General features: G+C 38.5%; 1 protein-coding gene and 1 long non-coding RNA gene across 2 annotated transcripts in view; one reads left to right on the top strand and one right to left on the bottom strand.

Moving 5' to 3' along the window:
• Positions 1-22,006, bottom strand: part of PPP2R3A (protein phosphatase 2 regulatory subunit B''alpha) — a 159,495-nt gene that overhangs the window by 113,992 nt on the left and 23,497 nt on the right. The gene's annotated exons all lie outside the window — the stretch shown is intronic.
• Positions 7,377-8,364, top strand: LOC142143584 (uncharacterized). The gene is made up of 2 exons (XR_012689548.1): positions 7,377-7,491; positions 7,871-8,364. It is a non-coding gene; the product is annotated as an uncharacterized LOC142143584 (long non-coding RNA).

Here is a 22,006-nt window from a genome sequence, read left to right as displayed (position 1 = left end):
ACAAGAGGTGAAACAGTTTGGAACATTTATTAAAACTAGTATAGCAAGCGGACATTGATTTCATTTTCTAAATTGCATTATAAAAGGACAGGTAAAATCTGATAGTTTGCTATAAATGTTCCCAATAAAGTACAGAACCAAGGTTGATAGGTAAAAAGAGCAAGTGATGCAAGTAATATAAATTGTAGGATCTAGTTAAATAGCAGAATATAGATCATTAGGTTACAAGCAATGTCCAATTTGTGACATATACAAACACAATGACCTTGCACACCCTAACCCTAAGCTTAAATAACTACATTAACAAGTCGCACAGTGATTATCCAGTAAATATAACAGGCTGCCATAGTCTTCTATATTTGAAATATAAGTAGTCATGTGAACATAGCTGGCATAGTCCGATAAGGTACTAGGAGTAGAATGACCGCACCAAGTGGGTTAATAAACAATATTAAACCCCCAATCTTACTTATGATGTATTCCAGTGTAACTTTCCTATCATAGCTGGAGGGTGCTCCCTTATACTTATAATTAATGTGTAGAACCAGAGAAAAAGAAAGTATGTCAAGAGGCACTCCGGGGTATTAAAATTAAAATAACGTTTTATTGGTATGCATTAAAAAATAATAATAATATATCTAACAACTAGCGAAATATATTAAAAACATGTGCTGTGTGAAAATAAAAATGCAGATCTAGCTGCAAATCGCTGTGTTGTCACGCTATTGAAGTATAGTAAATACAAAAATTCTATATTATATATTATAGTATTAAATTATACTGCTGATTGGGTACAGTTGTTGTATAGTTATTGGTCAATAATATCAGATATAATGGTATTTAATAACATATATGTTTTTATTATGATGAAACAAGGTGATAAATTATAGTATCTATAAATTCGTTAAGATAAGCAACCTTGTTCACTTAAATATACAGACAATAATTGGCTATCTAAAGCTGATATCCATTAATATATAAAATGACTCTGTTTGTGATTCAAGCTCATTACATTGTCATAGTATATCAAGATACAGGTATAATTTTCTTGTAGTCGTTTAAGTATAGATCCTATGTTCTGATATTGTGTACTGGTTTCTTTAATTATGGCTTGATACGTTTGACACTTTGGAGTTGCTACAATACAGATGGCGTGATTGGCACAAAAATATGAATGCCGTTAGCTAAGCTGTGTATTGTCTTGGGGTTGAGGAGATCTATCTCTTATCATTATATCCCCACTGACTAGCGTGATTGACCCCCAAAGTATAATATATATTTGCCAAGCCTGAGCTTTATCTAACTTAATATGAGTACGCTGATATCTAGCTAAACTGTTAGTAGGTTGAAAGTGTCACATCAGCAGAGCGTGAGAGACACAGCGAACGCCGACGCGCGTTTCGCTTGTGTGCTTTTTCAAGTTTCGGAGGTTCTAATGTTCTCAGTAAAGGGATGAAACCTATGAGAAGATTAAGAAAATTAGTATTGTGCAGTAGTGAATTGCTTTCTGGGCCAAAAAGTTGGGTCATTATCCACTATATATGTTGGGCACTGGTGGTAATGATGGGCTTGACACTACAAGTGTTGACAGTTCAGTGTTATAATAAGATGGGTATGCCACATAATAGTATAATGGGCAGAATGTGTCGGGCGCTAAGGAACACATCTTCCAGAATTTGGCTACAGATTTCACCTTCTCCTCTCATTTTGCTCCCCTGAACCTGGTTCTTATTGTGCATGTTTTGGTAACTGCATAATGGCATTTCTTTTGTTCTTGTGGTATATATGCAAAGGTAGCATTCAGAATTCCTTTTAATTATGTTAAAGTATTGCCATTCTCATGTTTATTATAACACTATCAATGTCTAGCATACCCCTCAATTTAGCCACACTTACCACAATATGCATCCTTTATTGTTTTTTTTTAACACCATAACATTTTTTCTGTATCATGGGTATGGCTCCAAAGCCCAGCAGAAGACTAAGGAAGATATTAAGAAACACATAACTCTATATAAGCTCGCCAGTGGTTGTTGGATGACAACTCTCTGTATACCATATCAAGCACAAAAAAAAACAAATACAATTTTGTTTTCAACTGCCTGCAAAGTAAATCTCAGGTTTGCTAGCAAGAAAACCAGAGGCAGGACTAGCCTTGCTTAGCACATTTGTCAACACACTCTCAGAACAAGAGGTACATGGCTTCCAGCCCACTTCAGGGTCATTTTCATGTCAACTGACAGTGGAAAAATAAAATAGCAGAGTGTTACGCATACAAAACGAACTCTCTGCCAGTGAACAACACTAACTTTATGGGTGAAATTTAACCAATGTTATATTTAATTATCCATTTCCATGTAACAGTCCTCATGCTTAATTAGGCATGTCATGTTTAATTGATATAAAAAAAAATCAAAAAAAAAATCCACTCAATTAGTCCACTTTTCCAAGGGCAAAATATTTTTCAAGGTTATTTTAGTCTAAGACAAATACAAGGGTTTAGAAAAATCATTGCATTTATATGTGTTTTTTTTTTGCTTTGTATTATTATAATAATAATAAAATAAATAAATCGCATTACTATAAAATACAAAAACACTCCAAGACCAACATTAAACCTATTATAAAACATTATGCAAATAAAATCATTTGCTCTCTTCAAAGCATGGACTGCAGAAAAGTGTGATTACCTGTGCGTGTGACTTAGCAAAGAAAAAGGAAAGGGTCAGAGCTTATGACAACATTTAGGTAAGGGAAGCAGCACAGGTATTAGGGTACCTGTCCTATATACTTGTTCTGACCTTGGTAAAGTGCTTTGCAATGGACATTTATAAAATGTGGCACAGCAGATTTTAAACATGAGGTCATTAGAAGTAACACTTTACATGTAGATTTAACATTTGTTTATGGAAGGGACATTGAGAAAAGTGAATGTTGAGAGTACATATATACATATTTCTGACATGAGTATGGACAGGCTAGCATTGTGCATAAAAATAATAACCAGAGATGTTTTGGCACAACACTGCACCTCCACCCACTACTTTGATGAAATGCCAGTGCCCCCAAGGAAGAAAATAACTTTGTAATGTTACGAAATGCACATGGTTGTGCAATAAGTAGCCTCAACTACCATATGACAGAAAATATTCATCAAGAAATGATCAATCAGTGTTTCAGTAAGGAGGTGATGGGAAGTCCTTCCACAAAAGTAGAACCATTAGTAAATGTTTATATTTGGCTCTATCAGAAGAGAGATGGACAGGAACAATGTGCAACATAAAGTACAAATCTGCTGACAGTCATAGATCCACAACAGATGGAGAGCTATGAGCTGGATAAGCCCGATATACTAAAAGGCAGAGGTTAATTTTGCTGCCAAATGCCACCTCAACAGCTCAGTCGACTCCTGCAACGAATAGTTTAAGAAGAATTGAGAACAGAGCAGTGGAAATGCAATCTCAGTACATGAGCTGGAACGCTTCCAGTTTTAATGCTGATCTTGCCCCACTTAGCCCCAGCTTGTCAAAATACATTGCAACATCTTCCTGTTTGAATTTCTGTTGCTACCCGAGTGAAATAAATCTCACTTCACAACAAGAAAAGGATGATCTAAACAGCTTATTAATGCCTAAAAACATAAGGGGCCACATGCAGAGAGAGATCATATTCCAGAAGACCACACCTTGTTCTAAGTGAATTAGTGATGCTAGAAGGCACAGATTTTTCCAACAACAGCTAATAGAGGCATGTAAATATCATAGAAACTGAAGCACTGGCTTTATTTATTTAGCACAAACAAACAATGAGGTATCTTCATTATTAAAGAGCTTGTATTGGGAAAAATATGGTCAGCAATTAAAATTTGTAGACCAAACTTTTCTGCATTTTAATGCACTTTTCATCACCACATAATCATGTGTATTATTACATACACATTATATATATATATATATATATATATATATATATATATATATATATATATATATACATATATACACATATACACATATACACACACATATACACACACACACAGAATACTATGCAAAAGATTTAGGCAGGTGTGGAAAAAATGCTGCAAGGTGAGAATGCTTTCAATAATAGAAATGTTAATAGTTTATTTTATGTCAATTATCAAAATGCAAAGTTAATGAACAGAAGAGAAATCAAAATCAAATCAATATTTGGTGTGACCACCCTTTGCCTTCGAAAACAGCATCAATTCTTCTATGTACACCTGCATACAGATTTTTCAAGGAACTCGGCAGAGAAACATCTTGGAGAACTAACCACAGATCTTCTGTGCATGTAGGCTTGCTCAACTCCTTCTGTCTCTTCATGTAATACCAGACACACTCAATGTTGGGATCAGGGCTCTGTGGGAGCCCTATCATCACTTCCAGGACTCCTTGTTCTTCTTTACGATGAGGATAGTTCTTAATGACATTGGCTGTATGTATGGGGTCCTTGTCATGCTGCAGAATAAAGTTGGAGCCAATCAGACACCTCTCTGATGGTACTGCATGATAAAGTACCTGTCTGTATTTCTCAGCATTGAGGACACCATTAATCCTGACCAAATCAAACTCAATTTCCTGAAATGCAGCCCCAAATTTGCACGGAACCTCCACCATGGTTCACCGTCGCCTGCAGACACTCACTGTACCACTCTCCAGCCCTTCGGTGAACAAACTGCCTTCTGTTATGAGTTCAGAGCACTTGCTGCCATTTTTTTGCACCCCAGTTCCTATATTTTTGTGTATATTTGAGTAGCCTTGTTACCACATCGAAGGTCTTTGGCCACAATTCTTCCATGACGACCACTTCTGGCCAGACTTTTCCAAAAAGTAGATGGGTATACCTGGGGTCCTACTGTCCTTTTCCAGTTCTGAGCTAATGGCACTGCTGGACATCTTCAGATTTCGAAGGAAAGTAAGGATGATGTGTCTCATCTGATGCACAAAGTTTCCTTGGTTGACCATTGCGTTTACGGTCCTCAACGTTACCTGTTACTTTGTGCTTCTTCAAAAGAGCTTGAACAGTATATCTTGAAACTCCAGTCTGCAGTATAACTAATTTGTGTCTTGTTGATGTGCTCAGTCCTGCTATAACGTATGACCTGTGACATGAAACTGTCTTCCACAACCTCAATTTTGCTGCAGAGTTTGGCTGTTCCTCACTCACACAGCAGTTTCTGTTTCAGTTAATGACTGTTTCAACCTACATATGAAAATGAGGATCAAAATCACCTGTTTGGTATGATTGGTTAATCAAACACCTGACTATAATCCTACAAAATCCCTGACTTTGTGCAAGTGTATCTAGAAGAGTCGATGCTATTTTGAAGGCAAAAGGATGGTCACACCAAATATTGATTTAATTTAAATTTTTCTTCATTCACTTAGCTTTGTTTTTTTAATAATAAACTATTAACACTTCTATTTTTGAAAGCAGTCTTACTTTGCAGCATTTTTTCCACACCTGCCTAAAACTTTTGTATAGTATTGTAAAGTATAAATATATACACACACACACAGGAATTCCAGCTCACTTTCACTTTTAGACTCCAGGGGGTAAATTTATTAAGCTTCGGGTTTGAAAAAAGTGAAGATGTTGCAACCAGATTCTAGTTATCATTTATTTAGTACATTCTACAAAATGACAGCTAAAAGCGGATTGGTGCTATAGGCAACGTCACCACTTTTTCAGACCCGCAGTTTGGGTAAATTTATCATGCACTGTATTTCAGTGTGATGTTCTGATCTTTGCTCATTTGATGTTCACACCTCAGAGGTGCAAGCAAAAATGAGTGGTGTTGCTAGAGTAATTGATGGTTTAACATAAACACAGCATGAGTGGCAACTACAGAACCTTGCAGCTAATTGAAATTGCCCCTGTCAGTGACTTCAATAGCATGTTGAAACTCCATAGAACCACCTAGATAGGTCACATCATCTGGAAGAGAGTCCACTTTTGGCCAACTTTTCCGCAATATCACATGATGCACCCCAATTGTGAACAGAAGCCTGTCAGTATCACAGCCTATTAAATACAAGCACTAAAACCTGTATATAGCACCTTAATAGAGCTCTATTGAAGAGATATAATGGATGGGGAGTGTGAACACAAAGTATGAAACAGTGTACAAAGCATCTATACGCAATTAGCTTTAGGCTCACTTCAGCAACCTCACCTGCAAGTGGCCACTTACACAGACTGAGCTTATTCCCATCACCTACACATGAAGGACATTTTTAACAGGTGCCCCTCTCTCACTAAAATCCCGGGTCAGACATGCGATAATGAACACTGTTTCAACTTGTGTTGCATCTCTTCACACCGCACTTTGGTCCACGTATATCCCGGGTCGCCGCCTTTTACAATGGACCAGTGTCTGGACTGCATTTTCTAGTTGAGTCATTAAAGGGTACAGCAGAGGCTCATAGATGACATAGCAGAGGCTCTTACAAATATGTCATAAAAAGTGCACAGTAACGGCATTGCTTTAATCATGGCCGACGAGAGATATAAGCAGCCACTGTGCATTATGGCGTTCTTGTACTATTGTGTATTCCCTATGTTTCTGGATGCAAACATCTTAATGAAGTGGATTACAGTTAATCTTGCCCACTGTTATTCCCACAGCAGGAGAGCAGAATTCTTGGCTGAGGGGGCTAAAACTTGACGCCACCACTTACACAGGAGGAGAGCTTTTATGTTGTGCACAATTGTCCCAGTACTGAATTTGAGTCTGGTGCCAAACAGAAGAACGTGGGTCAGGGAACGATGTCATGGACAAGCATTCTGGTGTAATGTGGAAGGGTTTGATGAGGAGTAGATTATGGCACACTTTTGCCTGTCACATGCAACATTTCACTATTTGTTAGAACTCCTCACACCAGCTCTAGCAAAATAAACACTGAAAAGTACTGAAAGCTCACTGAACCAAGTAAGAGACTATGTTGTGGTGGTATGCAACTCCAGGAGAATACCACCACAATTTTGTGTTTATTAGGCGCAAGGCTATCCACTGTTTGCACAATAGTGCATGAAGTGACTGCAGTACTGGTGAAAACCCTGTACCACCGTTTCATCTGCATGCCACATGGACAGCATATAGATGACACCATTCAAGGTATTAAACATGGATATCCCACAGTGTACTGGAGCCATAAATGGAACACACATTGAAATTATTGCCCCAAGACACAACTTGGCAGACTACTACAACCGAAAAGGTTGGCATTCAATTATTCTACAGGCTGTAAGCATAATATTACATATTGGCTCTTTTCTAACCAAAACATCATGAACATATCTCCTCTACTGTTAAATATGTTTACTAACTAAAACATATTCTTTTCAGCTTCACAGATGTTTACATTGGCTGGCCTGGTGATGCACATGATGCCAGAGTGTTTTTCCAATTCTGACCTCTAGCAAATTGCAGAGGAGCAACATGATGGCTGAATTTTCCCCAGAGAGGTAAGAATTTATTTCTTGTTTAAACAGGTCTGAAATTTAAAGTATTGGATTTGTTCCAGTTATTTAACCTACAGTACTGGTCATGAAATTTCCAATTTTATTTGATTACTTTTAGTCTTACCAGTTTTATAATTTAACAGCATGGATTGTGTTATGGTTAGTATTACTGTCTTTACAGCACTAAGGTCTTGGGTTCTATTTACATGTCAAAAGCAACAGAGTTTGTATATTCTCCCTGTGCTTGCAAGGAATTTCTTCAGATGCTACGGCTAATTGTGTACACAGATAATGCAATGTTTTTCATTGCATATTTTGGACAAACATTCCCATATTTGTACCTACTCTACCATTTTATTAAAACTGCGTTATTACTTTTCAGAAATCCAAGATGGTCCAGGGAGTGGAAATCAGAGTTCATATTATTGCCAATGCTGCGTTTCCATTTAGGCGATGATTAATGGAGGGATACAACCAGCATCATCAACTCTCACCTGACCAGATTTGCTTCACTCATACCCTTAGCTCTTCCAGTATGGTGGTTCAAAATGCTTTTGGATGACTTAAAGGACATTGGTGTTTGTTAGATTAATGACATCGACATCAACCTAATGCCAGATGTAGTTGCGGCATTAGGAATGATTGTATTATACAGACAGACATTGTTTAGAATTTGATTTTATTTATTTTTTTAATTGCAATTGCGTCACACCTGTGCAAAACTGCACTTCACATCAGTGTCGACCATTTAGATTAACAAATGTAACTTGAAAAACAGTAATATTTTAAATTGTAAATATTGTTACATAGACAATATCCTGTGTACCTTTTGTTTAAAAATGTTTCTTTATTTGAAATACATTTGTCAAGATTTTAGCCATAACAGACCAACAATATTTTAAAAACAAACAATAACAGGGGAAAACAGAAAAAAAAAAAAACCACAAAACTATTGCAACTGCCTGTTCATCTTCAAATCACAATTGGGAGGAGGGTCCATTGTGCCTGGCTCAAAATAAATTGGCCCTCCACTATAACTGGAATAATTTCCAGCAGAATAATGTTGGGAAGGGTGTGGATGTGGTATGGGCCCTTGCACTCTAGTAATCAAATGATCTAGGAAAGACATCGAACTCCATATTTTCTCTGCTGGTAACTAGTGACCATGCATGAGTGCAAGACATAAAATTGCTTTGTTGCTCCCGTTCATGCTCCATGATTCTCTGCAGACGGGCGTCTTCTTGCAGCTGCATAGCTGAATCCATCTCCCTCAGCTGCTCCACCAATACGGTAGAAATTGCTTTAGTAGCCTTTTCCATCTTTGTGTTCTTTTCCTTGGTGGAACAGTATAGACTATAAAAAAATGAAAATAAAAGTAACAACTAATAATCCAAAGTAAGGCTAGGATGGCATGCACAGAGTCAGATTCCAGCCCTCCAAAATGCAAGAGATGCAACTTGCAGAGACAACTGCCAACGCTGATAATTAACACTTACTATACAACATGGATATTTTCATTAGGATTGAAAATATCCATTGCAAAACGTATCGCAAATAAGTGCAGCAGTGAAGCAATTATTGATGCACAGGCCCCAAATTGAGATAACTTACAGTTTGAACGCGAAGGCTGTGTATCAGTTTGGTCCACAGCTTCTTCAATACTACTCTCTAGGTCTTCATTAATAGATGAATCATATTCACTATTGTCTGCTCTCTGTGACGAGGGTGAGCCAGGTGTTGCATAACTGATAGTATGGCTTGAAGAAGAAATGCAAATGGTATTGGATAGGGCTGAGTTGCTATATACAACGTTGCATAAATCAGAATATGCTATTTCATACATCCATTGCCACTTTTCTTTTGGTTGTAGTCATGCACTTTGCTGCATTGCTTTCTGAGGGACTTGTTATTTGACAACTTTCTGCTGTGAGCGCTTGATCCCCCGATCACTCAGTATCTTTGCAATGTTCCCCAGAAATAGTTTTATTGTTCACTGTACCAGTGATTTGTTTATTTATCTACTCTTCCACTCTGACAGTCAGTAGCTCTCTCACTTCAGCGCTCTGCTAATTTGCTAACCCTGCCGTTCTGCAGCATGTAGAAGACGTCATCAGAGAGAGATTCCGATCCGCCAATGAGCTTCTTCTAAACACAATCTTGGAACACCTTACATACCGCAGCGCATCCGGCTCAAACACAGGAATAACCCTGTTGCGACCATGGTCACGAACCCGGCTTGATTCACTCACACTGACACACGACCTGGGTTGTTCTCGGGTGCAAGCCTCTTTTTGAAAGTGCCCCTCTCTCACTAAAATCCCGGGTCAGACATGTATAAACGAGTCCTCTCCACATGCCGGGTTAATTTTCTACCTTAATGTCCATGCAATATAGAAAAAGCAGCTGAACGTCAAGCAACATATCTATTCAATAACACTGGACAACTGCCCTCTTCGTCCAGTGCATAACTGCGGTGTGAATAGGACCAGCAAGGCTTATAGCTAAAATCATGCTGCAGAGATTTGCAACAAGAACTTTTCCTGCCACCATCTATATACATGTGGCCATCTGGAATTTTTCAGCAACAAGATTAGCAATCCATGTGCAAATAATGTGGCTTTATCAGCTACAGTTCCTGCCCCCAATGAGATTTACTGTTCAGGGCCAATTGGCACAAGATTAAAGGAGGTGAGGATAGGTGTACAATTCACAAGCCAGGCTGTCCTGGACTATGTGGGAGAACTGACAGAGAGCAGAGTTTATTTCAAGTCCTCCAGTAAGTTACCAGAAAATGTATTCATGACAAGCACTTGAGATGTGTCAGCAAGGTCTGACCTTAATCTGTCAGCATCCAACAGGCCTATTTGTTCCATGATTTAGTGCACTGGTGGGATGTTGAAAAGAAAAATTAAAATTTTCTCTGCCAACTTAAAACACTGGTATATTCACATTCTAAATTTATTCCCAATAACAAATACATCTAGACATTCATAATTAGTATCAATAACCTCCCTTCCTACATGCTCTTCCTAGCTCATCCTTATGCAAATTATTAACTTTTCCAAGACCTCAAACTTAAAGCCACTAGATTTCTGGTTTAGAGATTCTATTTGAATTCCTCTCTAAACAACTCTTCCCTCAGCCACTAACTTACACATACCACTGTGCAGATTTCTTATATCCCCTCCCTAAATCCATCCACTGAGACCAACCTCTACATAACTACACATGAACCTCCTTTCTATATAAAAACTTAATATCTCCAAAAAAACAAATACCTATTACCATTCTCTATGCAATTTCTGGAAGTTGTTTGTGTTCTGCTGGTTGAAAATCAAGAAAAATTATAAAAAGAATTTATGGGGTCATATATGCAAGTAAAGCCTATATTTTTTCAGAATACATATACTGCTGAAATCATACTTCTTGACAGATTTGTATTTATTATTTTATTAATTAAATAGAAGTAATATTTGCCACAACATATTTTCCCCCACACAACAAGCACTGTGTTCCATAGAATTCAGTTGAACATTACCCCCTGCCTGTAAAATGGCAAAATATTCCCCAAACTAGACATAAGTGAATCTTTATAAACTGTTCTACTAAATCTCCACGTTCTATCTTATTTTGGAATGGAATTTCTCTAGCAGAAAATGACCTTAAATGTTCATCTCACCCGACCAGTACGGACAGTTAGAGATGAATCTCCACTAACTGCAGAGGAGTTAATCAGTGGACACCTTCACTCAAGTATAAACACTAACTTTTAACAAACGCTATGTATTAACAAGTTACATAACATACATTTAAAAAATCTCAAAATAAGGCTCTATCTGCTCTTAAAATATACCTGTTTCCATCTACACAGCTTGGATGCAGCCATTTGCGGGCTGAACCAATATTTAGCCTATCAGCTCATTAGGAACTAGTGACATCACTGAGGCATGACGCAGAGACTTTCTAAAGCCTTAATGAGGCTGCATTGTCATGAATATTATTTCAGCCCACAAAATGGCTGCCTCCTATGTATGAATGACAACCAGTACATTTAAAATGAGAAAAATAATCTTATATTTCAGGAGAGGTTTTATAAAACTGCACTTCTTTCAAATCAGGCTGTGGAAAGGCAGAAATCTTTTTTCAGGGAGGCATATACGTTTCCATGATGCAAACTGAATTTAAGCACGTTGCAGCCTGTCAGCGAAGATTGTCTCATTCTTAACGGTTTTCCAAAATAAACACAGGAAAGTTATGAATACAGAGGAGGAAGACTGCATGTGGACTGATGATGTCATTTATGGTCAGGCAGATTGCACACTGCACTTTTTACAGAAGTGATGTACTACACTTTCTTTTACTTTCAATTGTTCCCAGATGACAAGTTCTTATACCCAAACTCATCTACTTCTCACACTGGGGACACATTAGTTTTACAGACTAAATAATGCCTACCAGAGCCCTGATAAAAATTCTCTGTGAACAGTTTAGTCTCAACTTTTGAGCAGCAGAGTTATCTGTGTGTCTTACTTCATGGCTTATATTCTATATATTCTGTGAATAAATTACCAGATACCATAGCTCCCCTGAACAAAATTAAAAAATAAATTACATAAATTAAAAACTATTAAAAGAAAATTCTGAATTCTGCTCTGCATGCCAGAGATAATGTGTTTGACATGTGGTTTGTAGCCAGCACTTACATCTAGGGATGGTGAACGCAAGTAAATAGAGCATGCAGAATCAAAGACGCTGCAAACAATCCGGACCACATGCAAGCATGTGTTCACTGGAATCAATAGATCCTATTTCTATACCTGTTTACATGCAAAAGCATGTTCAAAGCAAGTGGATAACCAGCCTTAGTCATGGCAGCAAGAGCAGAAAACCTAAATGAACTATAGAGAGTCAGAGTGCCTTGTAAATTTGAAAAGCTTACTCGTACATGCGTAAATATTACTAGTTACCCACAAAACTACATCTATCAACAGCAGACATTGGATATAGTTATTTTAGGAGAGGAGACCATGCATCTTATCAATTTACTAGGAGCCAATAGCTCATGAAAATTTGATCATGACGTATCTCCATGAAGTCACGGTTCCTAGTGATGAGATATGCTGCATTCTCAGGAACATTGTTTCAGACAATGGGCTGCTTCCACTGTGTGTAGGCAATAGGTGCCCTTGTCTAGCTTATAGGTACTACAGTGTGTGCAGTCAAGTCAATTTGACCCAAACCCCAGGGAAGGTTTATTTATGAGTAAAAATACCAAGTTTGGGCATTTTATCTGGAAAATAATGGATCCAGCTTGCTGTGGTCCATTTGAGCAAACAATATTCAAGATCAGCTTTTTTGGTTTTGTTTTTTAAACAAGAACAATGCAGACCACATATTAATTTAGAAGTCCCTAGGACAACAGCTCAAGCTCTTTATTTGTGACAACAACCATATTGTACCCTCACCAGAAATCTATCCCCATGTTCTTTAGGAATATGCCCCACACATGTCCACAAACTGTAAGTGAATGCAAAATACACCTAGATAACAGAACTCTCAGGACAGGACATATATATAGGATTCTGGACTTCCTATATGTAACCAAGGATCTGCACCATAGACCACCCCCTCACAGATCAAAAGGTGCCAGTAAATCTCTTGTTTCCTGCAGTGAGCATACTATGAAAGTGGCTTGGATGGGGGAACTAATCATCTGTTTGCAGCATAGAGGGTCTTTTTCTTTCTCCACAGAAGCCAATGTGTGACAGAATAGAGGGAGAATAGAGAGGGCATCACAAAGCCTGTGACGATAGGTGGACAAGGATTATTCTGGTCAACAAATCGCTGGAAAGAGAAGACTTTCCGGAAAAAATGCGTCTTCCGTCTTCCTCGGTTACCAGGGAACTGGTATGGTTTCTCCTGTTCAGGATTCATGACTAGGGGCCTGAGATTCATTAAGGATCTTAACTTAAGAAACTTCTTATTTCCGTCTCCTGGACAAAACCATGTTACAATGCAAGGGGTGAAAATTAGTATTCTGTTTTTCACACAAATACTTGATAGCTTATTTGTACACTGAAATTTAAAGTTGACATTTGTGTGCTACATGAAAAAACAGTCAGTATTTAACTTATGTGAAAAACAGAATACTAATTTTCACCCCTTGCATTGTAACATGGTTCATCATCATTATCACCATTTATTTATATAGCGCCACTGATTCCGCAGCGCTGTACAGAGAACTCATTCACATCAGTCCCTGCCCCAATTGGAGCTTACAGTCTAATTCCCTAACACACACCCAGACAGAGAGAGAGGGAGAGACTAGGGTCAATTTTGATAGCAGCCAATTAACTTACCAGTATGTTTTTGGAGTGTGGGAGGAAACTGGAGCACCCGGAGGAAACCCACGCAAACACGGGGAGAACATACAAACTCCACACAGATAAGGCCATGTTCGGGAATTGAACTCATGACCCCAGCGCTGTGAGGCAGAAGTGCTAACCACTACGCCACCGTGCTGCCCTAAAGGTTAAATGGTTTTGTCCAGGAGACTTAAATAAGAAGTTTCTGAAGTTAAGATCCTTAATGAATCAGGCCCTAGGAGAGCAGCAAGACTAAAAGATTGCGGCTTGTAACTGTTAGAGATCTGGGATCCCCGCGGATCTGTTAAACGGTGCATCCAAGATCTACCAACAGCCAGGATCAGTGGTTTCAAGAACCATTATTTATGGCCATTAATTAAAAGAAGAACTTTTATTTCAGATAAGCCTACTTATTCTGATGAAAATTATGCATACATTTAGCCTTCATATAGTCTACTTTACACTAAATTAGCTCTTTTTTCTAGTTGTTCTACTGATGTAGGATGCTTAGGACTCATGCATGAGAAGCTGCAGACTCATTTTCATGCAATCATTGCTGGGACTGTTCATTTGCATATAATTATATGCAAATTAACAGTCCCAACAATAATTGTGCGTGTAAATATATATATATATATATATATATATATCACACACACGTACATATACACAAACATGGCGTCTATGTTATGACAACTATTACACTGTGTAAAGTCATACAACACCTCCTCACAGGCAGCTTTGATGTTAAGAAATGCTGCGAAGACTCGCACCTTCAAATGTGAAAGACAGTAAGAAATCGGCATGTTTTCTAGAAGTCACAGAAGGCAGCCGCAGGGCACTTAATAAAGCACTCGTCAGGCCGGCTGGATTCCCTGCTCTGCCTCCCACCCAATCTTTCTCCCATCCCTGCCTTGGCATCTGGAGCCACAAAGAGGGCAATGTGTGAATGACTCTCTGGTTCCTCCTTCATTCATTCAGAGAACAAAGAGGACCTGTGTTGTAAACTAACATTTCCTCCTATAACCCTGCCCTCACATTATTACGTACTGCTCTGGCAGACTGTGGGCATCTTATGCAGTAATATGAATGCCTTATAACCTTTAACTCACAAAGGGAAAACAAGTGCCAGTAGAGCCTTAAGAAGCTTGCTGGTACTTGTAGTTACACTGCAGCTGAAGAGCTAAAGTAACTATATTTATAGGGTGCTATTTCCTTTAACATGTTTGAAGTACACAAACTGTAAAATCACTGCTATCATTGTTAATAAGACTTGACATGTGAATACATTTAGATATAACTAGTTATGCAGAGTGACAGACATTAGCTACCCACAGTGAAATTTATAGTTCAATAGAGTTAGGACCAGTCTCTGTAAAACACGTGACTCATGCAGTGTAAGTACATGGCCAGATCTTCTATATGTGCTGCCTTAAGGTGATGATGGAGGGGTATTGTTTAGATCAATTTTCCTAAGCAGTTTGTTGGAGCTCAAGCCCTGTTCATTTCCTATATTCTAAAATGTGTTGATCGAAATAAAGATAAAACAAAGTTACTGCAACAGTTCCAATTCAGCCTGACAGGAGGATTCAAAATAACAAATATCGGTACTTGTCTCTTAATGTCCCAGAAAATGGTACATTGACACTTGGGGACCCACCAGAAAAAAAAATTCAGCACCACTGAATTAACTTAAAACATTGAACACATTAACTCAAAGTCAATAGAGCCAATGAGTAATATCAAAATCCATGTGCCACTGCTGCAAAAAGTCCATCAAGCTCAACTTTTTACATTACCTATTTTGTTGCAGCGTTCCAGAGCAACATAAAGCAAAATCCCAGCAACGTAGCTGCCAATTTGTCCTTATCATGGTCAGGTGTTGGGGAATTCCTTGAGTCACTGGCCATATCCATCAATAAATAATTCCATAGTCCGACTACCCTTTAGAATCATTTCTCATGCTATGGTGAAACAGTCTTTCCTTCAGTAGAAGTGGATGTCCCGCTGCAAAGTCTTAGGTATGAAAAGCAAATGATAAGAAAGGACCTTGGATATACTTATACATATTAATTAAGAATTCTCTTCTAACGCCCCCCCCCCCCCAAATGTAAATAGGCCCAATTTGTTGGCTTATATTTTAGCATTAATATTATCTTACTTAATAATCTGAATCTTCTCAAGTTCTCGTATTCCGCTCTTGTAGATAGGTACTCAAAATCCCATATTTGAGATATGCTGACTTATACAGCAGTAAGACTGCATTTGCATAACATGCATTTTTCTCCAACTGTTTATGAATCCCAAAGTGATAACCATATATAGTTAGCTTCTACATAGTCTATGATCTCTCCTTTAATTATGCATATGATGAATTATCAAACCAGCTGCAAGCAATCTAGAGAGGAATTTCCAGACTAACCTCCTGTTTCACATACTAAATTCACCATGAGACATACTATTTACCTGTAGCAAATTACCCATTACAATCTCCTTAGTAATAGACTTTTTGCATTAAAGTACAATTTTTAGAAATTATTAATGGTGTTTCCAGACACATAACTAAGTTTCATTAATCTAGATAAGCACTGTCCAAATGGATATTCATAGGCCTAATGCAGTCATGCAAGGTATTTTGGTGGCTGTTGTCTTCCCTGAAGCTCAAAATATTTTGTTGTATTACATTTTAAAAACAAAATTCGACCAAAGAGCACAATGGTTTAATTATTGACATAAATACAAATGTACATAATGATCACAGATGTACACAGTCATGGCCAAAAGTTTTGAGAATGACACAAATATTATTTTTTACAAAGTCTGCTGCCTCAGTTTTTTAGTTGGCAAGTTGCATATACTCCAGAATGTTATGAAGAGTGATCAGATGAATTGCAATTAATTTCAAATGACCCTCTTTGCCATGACAATGAATTTTATCCCAAAAACATTTCCACTGCATTTCAGCCCTGCCACAAAAGGAACATCTGACATCAGGTCAGTGATTCTCTCACAGGTGAGAGTATTGATGAGGACAAGGCTGGAGATCACTCTGTCATGCTGAGTTAGAATAACAGACTGGAAGCTTTAAAAGGAGGGTGGTGCTTGAAATCATTGTTCTTTCTCTATTAACCATGCTTAGATGCAAGGAAACATGTGCAGTCATCCTAGCTTTGCGCAAAGGGCTTCACAGGCAAGGATATTGCTGCTAGTAAGATTGCACCTAAATTAACCATTTATCGAATCATCAAGAACTTCAAGGTGAGAGGCTCAATAGTTGTGAAGGCGGCTTCAGGGTGCCCAAGAACTTCCAGCAAGCGCAAGGACAGTATCCTAAAGTTGATTCAGCTGCGGGATCGGGGCACCACCAGTGCAGACCTTTCTCAGGAATGGCAGCAAGTGTGAGTGCATCTTCACACACAGTGAGGCGAAGACTTTTGGAGGATGGCCTGGTGTCAACAAGGCCAGCAAAGAAGCCACTTCTCTCCAGGAAAACCATCAGGGACAGACTGATATTCTGCAAAAGGTACGGGGATTGGACTGCTGAAGACTGGAGTAAAGTCATTTTCTCTGAGGAATCCCCTTTCTGATTGTTTGGGGCATCAGGAAAAACGCTTGTCCGGAGAAGAAAAGGTGAGCGCTACCATCAGTCCTGTGTCATGCTAAAAATAAAGCATGCGGAGGCCATGCATGTGTGGGGTTGCTTCTCAGTCAAGGGAGTGGGCTCACTCACAATTTTGCCTAAGAACACAGAATGAAACATGACTAAAGGATGGTACTAAAACATCCTCCATAAGCAACTTTTCCCAACCATCCAACAACAGTTTGGTGATGAACAATGCCTTTTCCAGGATGATGGAGCACCTTGCCATAAGGCACCAGTGATAACCAAGTGGCTCAGCGATCAAAACATTGACATTTTGGGTCTATGGCCAGGAAACTCCCCAGACCTTAATCCCATTGAGAACTTGTTGTCAATCCTCAAGTGGTGGGTGGACAAACAAAACCCCACAAATTCTAACAAACTCCAAGCATTGATTAGGCAAGAATGGGCGGACATCAGTCAGTATGTGGCCCAGAAGTTGATTGACAGCATGCCAGAGCGAATTGCAGAGGTCTTCAAAAAGAAGGGTCAACACTGCAAATATTGACTCTTTGTAATGTTTTTAATGTAATGGTCATTGAAAGCCTATGATATTTATGAAATGCTTGTAATTTTACTTCAGTATACCATAGCAACATCTGACAAAAACATAAAAAACACTGAAGCAGCAAACTTTGTGAAAACCAATACTTGGGTCATTCTCAAAACTTTTGGCCATGACTGTAGTTAAAATTCAGAATATCTCAGTCTGCAGTACATAGTAAAGCACTACTTTACGAGACATGTAGGAAAGCAGCTGTAAGACCTACATTCAGCCGTATGTGAGCAAGATCCCTTTCATACATCTTTTATAGAACAACTGTCCTCTATTGCATTCATAGGAGTAGTTTTGATTAAATAAATGAACATGCTCTAGCATACGCTCCCAATTAAAGCAGACTTCGACCTTGGGGGCCCGGATGTGCATTACAAATGCCTATGAACAGTCACTATGAGGGAGAATGGCATATGAATCAGGAACGAGCTGACTTAAAACACTTTACTAATAACTCATAAGTATATATTGTAAGCATGGCAGAAGGCAGCAAAGCAAGTGGCAGCAATCGTACTTTAGATATAATGTAATGATTTCACCAATGTTAGAAAATCCCGGTGGGAAAGCAGATTCATGTGTACACACCTACACAATTTACCTACAGATCTGTGATCATTAACTCTCATGACCATCTGCTGAAAAGATTGTGACTCTGTACACCCTCTACAGATATCTGCCTACGCCACTGGTCGTCAGTGCATACACTTTCCACATTTGGTTGACATTGTTCAGGCGTTAATCATGAGTTTTTAGGAATTTTAAAAAACCAAATCAATAGATGCAATGCATTTTGGTACGATAAATAATGAACAAACAGTCATGAATCGTGGGATCTGCATGATAAGTGCATAGACGTGTACCCAGCTTTAGGAGCAGGTAATTACTCATACAAAGATAGATTTCTAAGCCATATTCTTATCTTAATGCAAGATACTTTCCCAAGACATGAAGCCCTCCAATGCACCTATAAATAAGCACTGTAGCACAGATTTTTGAAAGTGCAACTAACAGTGCATAAGCAATTGTGCATGAATGGTACAACTGTTCAGCGAAACAGGTTCAAGACTCATCCTTCTATATCACTACAAAATACAGAGAATGCTTTTGCGGTCAGGATAATCTGCCTCTGGCAACACACCAGACAATACACAAAACTTACTCATTCAGAAAGAGTCTGTTTCTTGAGGTGCACATGTTTAACTGCTTAGAAGCAGGTCCATACAGTTCTACTAGTACCTACATAATACTGTGCTCTGTGTTTTGGCTACAGTGCTTTAATACAAATCTTATCAGTAACTCTGAAGTTATGCAAACTTACTCAAGGCACTCAATATGATCCCTGTCACAGGTGTACAAAGTCTTCAAGCTCTAGTAACAGTTCATGTTTTCAGGATTTCTTTAATTATGCACAGGTGAGTTAATCCATACGGCTGGGTCAGCAATTGTCCCACCTGTTTCTATAGACAGAAATCTTGAAAAACTTGTAGCTCTTGAGGGCTGGGTTCAATCACCCCTGCTGTAAGTAATTATCTACAGTATATGTAGTTAAGAGTACACAATGAAAGTAAAGTAATTCTTCAGTTTTCTATAGGATGGATGACAAGCTCCCATGCTGTGATGAGAAAAGTTGTGTTTACACATTCCTTTCAATAAACATATAATAAGCAGCCCCCCCCCAGCATTTCCCTATTTCTCCTAATAGCGGCCTATGATGCAAATCAGCTGCATAACATTAGCAGTAACAGAAAACAGATTATCTTGGCTTAATGCAATGCTGAAGAGCAACAAACATTAGTGGAAACTTCAAGTGCAGAGAATCAATAAATGTAATTTACATTACATATATTCTCTATTTTATAGAGCTTTTTTATAATGGTTTCTTATTTGGGAGAAAATATACAGAGCAGTTCTGGGACATGAAAATATTTTCTTTATTGTCACAGATTCACCACAGACTAAATTGTTAGATACTTATATATAATCTGTGTACAGAAACTACACAAACCTGCAGATCTAAATGTTAGAAAGTTTTGGCTTTTACCCTATTAAAGAGGAAAAGTACAAAAAAAAAAAAAAAAAGTCAGACTAGATGGCCCAGGTGGTTCTCCCCTGCTGTCAAATTCCACTTTTCTGGCTTGTGAGAGCAGCATTGTAAGTGATAAGAGGTATTGAGCACTTTAAAACCTTTCTCTGCTAAATCGAATTTAAAATTATGATCTGGAATAGTCTGCTAAAGGATTACCGGGGCCATATATCTGAAGAGCGGGCTTTACGACACACGACGGGGGCTGCCCTTGGGGGTCCCTGCTCTCTACAGGGCCTACTGTGGCCGACTCCTATGAACATAACTTTTCTCTCTGTAGTTACAGGAGATAGGTGCTGTCCCTTCCCTACAAATCTCACATCTATAGCTACCTGGTTATAATCCATAGAGCAGTCTGTACTGCCAGGGTTTATTCTGCTAGATACTATAAACAAAAATGGCCTCCAACTTTGTGAAGATTGACTGACTGATTATAACCTGCAGAACTGGGACCAGCTATATAATATGCATGTTATGTATATGGCCACTGTGACTATTACTACAAGGAAGTCCATTGCTTTAAATCTCTACATGTCATCAGTAAGCATCCCGTTTCAACTGACAGTTTCTGACCGTAACTGTGAAATACTTTCCTCATGTGTACCAGACGGCCAATACCTTGGAATTTGCACACACCCTTCATTGGCAGTGTCAATCTCCCCTATATGGGCGCCCAAAACACAGAGGGGGCTGTGGCTAGTGGGTTCTGCCATTTCTCTGGATATATAACTGCATTAGGGGCAACTCTGGGTTAGGTGCAAGAAATCTCCCAAGTCTTTTAAGAACCAAAACACAGCATCGGACTGTGGATAGAGGGCATAATGGAGATTCTGGTCAAACAGAGGTTTCCACATTGCTGGATTTGATTACTCTCATTAAGAACTACAGCTACTGTCCCTTCATGTCTAGCTGTATATTTAAGTGAAACTTTTTTGTCCGCACCTAGTGAAAAGCCTTGGTAGAAATTAAAATGTGTAACAGCTGTGACGCCATGCACTTCCCCATAGGCGCTCTGTTTGAATCCTCCGAGCCCATTGTGATCTGTGCTCTCACTATTATTCGACATCCTGTCCCTCCTATTGCCTTCCTAGTCCGTAGATCTCGCACCACTTCTTCCCCGTGCCCTCCCTCTCCCTGCCTCCGCCACATAGTCCTAAGCAGAGGTGAGTCACACCGCCTCAGGGCTGCAGAGACAGAGCACGCTTTCATTTTAGTTATCATAAGGCAATTGTTTCATGTAGTCCTACTGAATCTATGGAAATCATGTCGTAAAATAAAAATGGAGTCCTTTCATGCAATGCCAAACCAAAATAGATTTTAAATAACAAAATGCAAAGAAGTTGCATTCAAAATGAGCGTGCTTGGCGCACACACCATTTTTTTTTAAAATAGTTTTTCACAGCTTGGCTCTATAGAAAATCATCAACTGTCCAAAGAGAGATTTTATTGCTGTGAACCACAATGGTAGGCACAAATTGAGATCCCACTGTTTCGCAATTTTATGTGAACTTGCTACCAACAAATGTAAACCTGTGCTTTACTCCTGTTATGCAACTTGTTAATTTCTAAAGCATATTACAATCAGTTACATTTTCTTGCTCTACCTTATTTATGTGTATTAGGTATGAATCTGATCTTTGTTATTACAGTAAATATTGTTAAAAGGTTTTAAAAAATGGATGACTATTCAGTGTATTACAGACAATCATGCTGGCATGTAGGTTATAAAACGTAAAAAACCAGGAGAATATCTTGTAGAGGAGGCTGAGCTTATTAAATAATCATTTTATGGGCTGAAATGTGGCTTACAGTCAATGCAATTACTTAGTATGAAATGTTCAGCTTTCAAAAGCACACGTGCATCTAATAAGAAC

This window comes from Mixophyes fleayi, chromosome 3, assembly GCF_038048845.1.
Source record: "Mixophyes fleayi isolate aMixFle1 chromosome 3, aMixFle1.hap1, whole genome shotgun sequence".
Taxonomy (NCBI): Eukaryota; Metazoa; Chordata; class Amphibia; order Anura; family Limnodynastidae; genus Mixophyes; species Mixophyes fleayi.
This window is presented reverse-complemented; position numbering and strand designations above follow the sequence as displayed.